The sequence below is a fragment of the Orcinus orca genome, chromosome 8 (genome assembly GCF_937001465.1).
Source record: "Orcinus orca chromosome 8, mOrcOrc1.1, whole genome shotgun sequence".
NCBI lineage: Eukaryota > Metazoa > Chordata > Mammalia > Artiodactyla > Delphinidae > Orcinus > Orcinus orca.
Window position 1 is genome coordinate 69,297,754 of NC_064566.1, and position 7,717 is coordinate 69,305,470.

At 45.4% G+C, this 7,717-nt stretch overlaps 1 pseudogene; it reads left to right on the top strand.

Annotated features, from left to right (window-relative positions):
• Nucleotides 1-886: 886 nt before the first annotated feature.
• On the top strand, nt 887-6,563 carry LOC101284246 (germ cell-less protein-like 1; annotated as a pseudogene).
• The last annotated feature ends 1,154 nt before the right edge of the window (nt 6,564-7,717 follow it).

Consider the following 7,717-nt stretch of genomic DNA (forward strand, 5'->3'; position numbering starts at 1 on the left):
CAGAAAATCTGCAAACAACAAACGCTGGAGAGGGTGTGGAGAAAAGGGAACCCTCTTGCACTGTTGGTGGGATGTAAATTGATACAGCCACTATGGAGAACAGTATGGAGGTTCCTTAAAAAACTAAAAATAGAATTACCATATGACCCAGTAATCCCACTACTGGGTATATACCCTGAGAAAACCATAATTCAAAGACACACGCACCCCAGTGTTCATTGCAGCACTATTTACAATAGCCAGGTCATGGAAGCAACCTAAATGCCCATCGACAGACGAATGGATAAAGAAGTTGTGGTACATATATACAATGGAATATTACTCAGCCATAAAAAGGAATGAAATTGGGTCATTTGTAGAGACGTGGATGGATGTAGAGACTGTCATACAGAGTGAAGTAAGTCAGAAAGAAAAACAAATATCGTATATTAATGCATACATGTGGAATCTAGAAAAATGGTACAAATGAACCAGTTTGCAGGGCAGAAATAGAGATACAGATGTAGAGAACAAACATATGGGCACCAAGGTGGCAAAACACTGGGGGGGGGGTGGGTGGGATGAATTGGGAGATAGAGTTGACATATATATACACTAATATGTATAAAATAGATAACTAATAAGAACCTGCTGTATTAAAAAAACTAAAATTCAAAAAAAAATGTTCACCTGCGGTCCGGGCGCGCGGCGCAGGCAGACGCGGGGAGCAGGGCGGAGGATGGAGGCAGCAGCGCCCTCTGCAACGGTCCGGGCTGCACATGAGAAGGTGGCGGTGTAGGCACGCGGGCTACGTGGAGGCCGGCGGTGGCGGCCGGGCCATGGCGGGAAACCGCCTTCGTCGGGCTCGCTGAGGTGCGCTCTCTGAAGTCCCTGCGAGCCGTGACCCATGCGCTCGCTGAGCAGCCGAGTGCTGCGCCACCAGGGGCGAGCCCGAGCCCAGCAGGAGCTGGGTTCTGGGGCTGGGGGCTCGGCCCGGAGGCCGGAGACTGGTGGCGACGCGGCCGCGCACGGCTTCTGTTACTGTCCGGGCAGCCGCAAGCGCAAGCGGAGCAGCGGGGCCTTCTGCTACTGTCACCCCGGTTCCGAGACAGACGAGGATGAGCAGGAAGGGGACGGGCAGCAGCGACTCCTCAACACCCCTCGGAGGAAAACACTGAAGAGTACATCCAAATATATTTATCAAACATTATTTTTAAATGGTGAAAACAGTGACATTAAGATTTGTGCTCTAGAAGAGTGGAGCTTACACAAAATGTATTTATGTCAATCTGGCTACTTTCCTAGTATGTTCAGTGGTTCATGGAAGGAGTCCAGCATGAATATTATTGAACTAGAGACTCCAAACCAGAATATTGATATAGAAGCACTGCAGGTGACATTTGGGTCATTGTATCGAGATGATGTCTTAATAAAGCCCAGTCGAGTTATTGCCATTTTGGCAGCAGCTCGTATGCTACAGTTGGATGGTTTAATACAGCAGTGTGGTGAGACAATGAAGGAAACAATTAATGTGAAAACCCGTATGTGGCTATTACACATCGGCAGGGACCTATGGACTGGATTCTGTAAAGAAAAAGTGCCTTGAATGACTTCTAAACAATTTGATGACTCACCAGAATGTTGAACTTTTTAAAGAACTCAGTATAAATGTCATGAAACAACTCATTGGTTCATCTAATTTATTTGTGATGCAAGTGGAGATGGATGTATACACAGCCCTTAAAAAGTGGATGTTCCTGGGCTTCCATGGTGGCGCAGTGGTTGAGAGTCTGCCTGCCGATGCAGGGGACACGGGTTCCTGCCCTGGTCCGGGAAGATCCCACATGCCGCGGAGCGGCTGTGCCCGTGAGCCATGGCCGCTGAGGCTGCGCATCCGGAGCCTGTGCTCGGCAACAGGAGAGGCCACAGCAGTGAGAGGCCCGCGTACCGCAAAAAAAAAAAGTGGATGTTCCTTCAACTTGTGCATTCTTGGAATGGATCTTTAAAACAGCTTTTGACTGAAACAGATGTCTGGTTTTCTAAGAGGAGAAAAGATTTTGAAGGTATGACCTTCCTTGAAACTGAGCAAGAAAACCATTTGTGTCAGTATTCAGACATTTAAGTTTACAGTATATTATCAGTGATTTGGCCTCCGCGAGAATTAACGAACAAGATTCTCTAGTACCTTCAGAATGGCTATCTTCTGTGTATAAACAGCAGTGGCTTGCTATGCTCTGAGAAGAACAAGACAGTGAGGTGGGGTAAGTATGGTGCGTCATAGTATTGTTCATTAAATATATATATATTTTTTTTTACTGAAATATAGTTAATTTACAATATTGTGTTAGTTTCAGGTGTACAGCAAAGAGATTCAGTTATATATTTTTTTTCAGATTATTTTCCATTATAGGTTATTATAAGATACTGAATATAGTTCCCTGTACTATATAGTAAATCCTTGTTGCTTATCTGTTTTATGTATAGTAGTTTGTATCTGTTAATCTCATACTCCTAATTTATCCCACCACCCCTCCCTTTCCCCTTTGGTAACCATAAGTTTGTTTTCTTTGTCTGTGAGTTCTTCTGTTTTTTGTGTAGATTCATTTGTATTATTTTTTTGGATTCCACATATAAGTGAAATCTTTAATTGTCTTTTTCTGTTTGACTTATTTCACTTAGTGTGATATTCTCTGGGTCCATCCATGTTGCTGCACATGGCAATATTTAGTTCTTTTTTGTGACTAATACATATTCCATTGTATGTAAATGTGCCACATCTTCCTAAGCCAGTCATCTGCTGATGGGCCCTTGGGCTGCTTCAGTGTCTTGGTTCTTGTGGATGGTGCTGCTATGAACATTGGGGTGCATGTATCTTTTTGAATTAAAGTTTTCATCTTTTGGGGATGTATGCCAAGGGGTGGAATTGCTGGGTGTGGTGGCTCTAATTTTGTTTTTTGGGGGGATCTCCATGCAGTTTTCCATGAGGGCTGCACCAGTTTACATCCCCACCAGCAGTGTGGGAGGGTTCCCTTTTCCCCACACCCTGTCCAGATTTATTGTTTGTGGACTTTTTGATGGTGGCCATTTTGACTGGTGTGGGGTGATATCTCGTGATGGTTTTGATTTGCATTTCTCTAATGGTTATTGATGTTGAGGATCTTTCCAGGTGCCTGTTGGCCATCTGTGTGTCATCTTTGGAGGGGTGTCTGTTTGGGTCTTCTGCCCATTTTTTGATTGGGTTGTTTGTTTTATTGAGTTGTATGAGCTGTTTGTATATTTTGGATATTAGCCCCTTGTGGGTCACATCATTGGCGGATATTTTCTCCCATTCCCTAGGTTGCCTTTTCGTTTTGTTTGTGGTTTCCTTTGCAGTGCAAAAGCTTTTAAGTTTTTTTAGGTCAGGTCCCATTTGTTCATTTTTGCTTATATATCTCTTTTGCCTTGGGACACTAATCTAAGAAAACATTTTGCTACAGTTTATGTCTGAGAGTGTTTTGCCTATGTTATTTTCTGGGAGTTTTGTGGTGTCATGTCTTATACTTGGGTATTTAAGCTATTTTGAAGTTTTTTTGTGTATGGTGTGACGGAGTGTTCATATTGATTTTCATATGGCTGTCCAGTTTTCCCACCACCACTTGTTGAGGAGACTGTCCTTTCTCCATTGTATTAATATATTATTGCCTCCATTGTCGTCATTAATTGACCACAGGTGTATGGATTTTGCTATGAATTTTTAAATGTATTCATTATGTTGAAAAACCAGTAACTGTATTAAAATCAAGAGCTGTTAGAGAAAAAAAAAATGTTCTAGGTGGAAAAACAAATGAACACAAGAAAAGAAATAAACGTAGCCATGGCAGGCTCCAATAAGTCCTCATCAGCAAGAAGTCATCACAGGAAAGGATTTCACAATGGGAGGGAGCTGCTTAGATTAAGTCAAGGACGGTCTCTCTGAAGAGGTGACGTTTGCACAGACTCCTGATTGGATGCACATGAGCCAGCCATGAGAACTGGAACAAGAGCCTCTGGGACCAAGAGAAAATGCTGAGGTCCAGAGGTGGGACAGGGCTCTGTGGGTATTTGGAATAGAAAGGAGCAGAGTGTGGCTGCTTTGTAAATTTCAGAGCAGGGGAGCTAGGGCTGTCGAAATGATTCAGTGAGACAAGGAGTGTAGAGTACATAGTAGATGCTCAACAAGTGCTATCTGTCTATCAATCATCATCATCATATGAGTTTGTAGAGTTAGGAGGTAGATCATGCAGGTCACTGCAGCCCGTGGTAGGAAATCTGTGTTTTAATCTAAAAAGAACTGCAAGTCATTGATGAGGAGTTTGCACATCAAGTGACATGGTCTGATTTATTGTTTTAAAAATATCCCCGGGGGCTTCCCTGGTGGCACAGTGGTTGAGAGTCCACCTGCCGATGCAGGGGACACGGGTTCGTGCCCCGGTCCAGGAAGATCCCACATGCCACAGAGCGGCTGGGCCCGTGAGCCATGGCCACTGAGCCTGCGCGTCCGGAGCCTGTGCTCCGCAACGGGAGAGGCCACAGCAGTGAGAGGCCTGCGTACCGCCAAAAAAAAAACAAAAAAACAAAACAAAAATATCCCCGGGCTGCTCAGTGAAGAAAGATTAGAGCAGGACAAGAGTGGAAGCAGGGAGATGAGTTAGGAGGGCATTTTAAGAATCTGGACACGAGGTTACACAAGGTAAAATGTCTGAACACCCATCTCTTATTTTGATCTTAATACAATTCATAAAAAATGAAATTGTGGGACTTCCCTGGTGGCGCAGTGGTTGAGAATCCGCCTGCCAATGCAGGCGACATGGGTTTGATCCCTGGTCCAGGAAGATCCCACATGCCACAGAGCAACTAAGCCCGTGCACCACGACTACTGAGCCTGAGCTCTAGAGCCCGAAAGCCAAAACTATTGAACCCGCGTGCCACAACTACTGAAGCCTGCACGCCTAGAGCCCATGCTCCGCAACAAAGAGAAGCCACTGCAGTGAGAAGCCCGCACACCGCAACGAAGAGTAGCCCCTGCTCGCCACAACTAGAGAAAGCCCACGCGCAGCAACGAAGACCCAACACAGCCAAAAATAAATAAATAAATTTATTTATTTTTTTAAAAAATAAAATTGTATGTGCTTTCGAGTTGGCTACCCACTTTTGACAGAAAAGTTTGTGTCTTCTGATGTTCATCGCGTTTACCGATGAACAAATTTATGTTGGTGTTGGAAAGCCACTGAGGTGCTTTCCAACACCAACAACCAATTCTGATTCTCCAGGCACCACCTGGGTGTCCTACCAGTAAATTAAATTCTGACACTACCAACCTGGAGTTAGCATCAGATCCCACAAGTTAAAGGGTTCAGTTGCACAAGACTGCCCTCACTTCAGACGCCAGTCACAAGTCCTGAGGCATCTGTACTTCTGACAGACCAGCTAGAAGTTGGGAGTTCCCACCACCACCCCCTCAGGTTTGATACTTTGCTAAAACGGCTCACAGAACTCAGGAAGACCGTTCATTTGCTATATTATCAACTTATTATAAAGGCTAGAACTCAGGAACAGCCAAAGGGATGAGATGAAGAGGGCCTGAAAGTGAAGGGCAGTGCACGTAGCTTTCCTGTCCTCTCTGGGGATGCCATCCTCCCAGTACCTCTATCTGTTCCCTGAACCAGAAGCTCTCCAATTCCTGTTATTTAGGGTTTTTTTTCTTTCCTGGATGATTCATCATGTAGGCATGATGGGTTATTGACTCAATCTCTAGCCCCTCTCCCCTCCCCGGAGGCTGGGGAATGAGGCTGAAATTTACAGGCTTCTAATCAAGATTTGATCTTTCTGGCAACATGCCCCCATCCTGAAGCTATCTGGGGGCCCCACCAAGAGTACCTCATTAGAACAAAAAATATCCTAGCATCCTTATCACTCAGGAAATTCCAAAAGGATTTAGGAGCTCTGTGTCAGGAACTGGAAATAAAGACCAAATATATATTCCTGATTATGCTACACCCACCACTGGACTAACTTAAGGATTTTATCTGATAATAACACTCTGGTTTATTGCATCTAAGGTAAAATATGTTAATAGTCTATAAAAAACTGCTCAGATATACTAGCATGGCATATGTCATGCCAAGTAGACTTGGTTATTTTGTAATAACTCATCGACTTCCCTGGGTATTACCCTCATAGGACTGTTAGCTTCCGAAGAACAGACCTGATGATTTTTTTATCTTTGCTTTGGCAAATGCTTAGCACAGTCCCTAGGACATAATAGGTCCTTGATAAATGTTTCCCCAATGCACCAATGAATACTATGTATTATGGACTGAATGTCTGCATCCCCTTCCCAATTTTTATGTAGAAATCCTAACCCCCAACATGATGGTATTAGGAGGTAGGGCCCTTGGGAGATGATTATGTCATGATTAGGTCTCATCCCTTATGGATGGGATCTGTGCCCTTATAAGAGGGGGAAACGGTCTCTCTCTGCATGCACTCCCCAAGGAAAGCCATGTGAGGACATGACCAGGAAGAGGGCCCTCAACAAGGACCTGACCAGGCTGGCACCACCCTGATCTCCAACCTCCAGCCTGAGAAATAAATGCCCGTTATTTAAACCACCCAGCCTGTCGCATTTTTTACAGCAATACAAGATGACGGAGACATTATGGAAGCACCTTGGTAAGAAATGGTCCCTTCCCTCAAGGAGCTTGTAATTCATTCAGGAAGAAATAGAGACTTGAACACTTAAATAATCGTTCTTTTTGCAACCCTCACGGGAGAGAGATGCTGATGTGTGGTTAAAGCTCTTAGATTTTGGAGTTAATCTGGTCTCTAAGCACACTCGCTGTGTGCCCCTTGGTGAGTTACTACACCTCTCCGTGCTTTCCCATCACTTTCTGCGAAGGGTGGCTGGGAGAAGTAGATAATCCACATAAAGTGCTTGGTTCAGTGCCTGGAACACAGAAAATGCTATCAATTTAAACCTCAAAGAGGGGATAATTTTTTGTGCTGACTAACACAGATGTCAAGGCTAAAGCGTTTGTTTGGGTTAATAAGAAACAAGATTGATAATGAGACGGCAGAAAGCATGTGTGATTTGGCATCCCGTGAACCCCAGAACCTTGATCTCAACCCACACAGAGGTATCCGGTCTTCAAAAGAGCAACTGGCGTTGGCAGCCCCCTCCAAGACACTGGGACCTTGGCTGGGTCCTCCACGGGTCCCTGTGGAGCATCAGCTTGGGAACGATCCGGGGCATGGCTGTGACTGAACCATCTCCAAGAAGCCAGTCTCTCTGCTTTGGGCTGGAGGGAGGTTTGGGTGGCCACGGCTGCCAATTTTAGCTAGGCGCTGGCCACGTGTTGACAGTGAGGCTCTGGGAAAATGTGACCTCTTGTTTCATTCTATTCTGCATGGGCCTGTCTCCGGAGCGGGCTTTCGGCCCCCGTCATGGAGCTGGTGGAGAGCAATGAAGCAGTGGCTACTTCTCAGGCAGTTTGATTCACCAGCCTGGGTTCTACGCAGGTGACCGGTGCCAAGGAGGCTACCCCTGCCCACTTGGCCTCTCACCGCTACCCCAGCTGGAACATGGTGCCCTCCCAGCACTTCCCCCTAGTGGTCTTGGCAATACCGAGGATTGAAAACACTTCAACAAGACTCAGAGCCAAAGGGGCATGCTTCCCCCTCACTCTCACCCCTAACCCCTTCCAAGCATCGCTATCAAAGG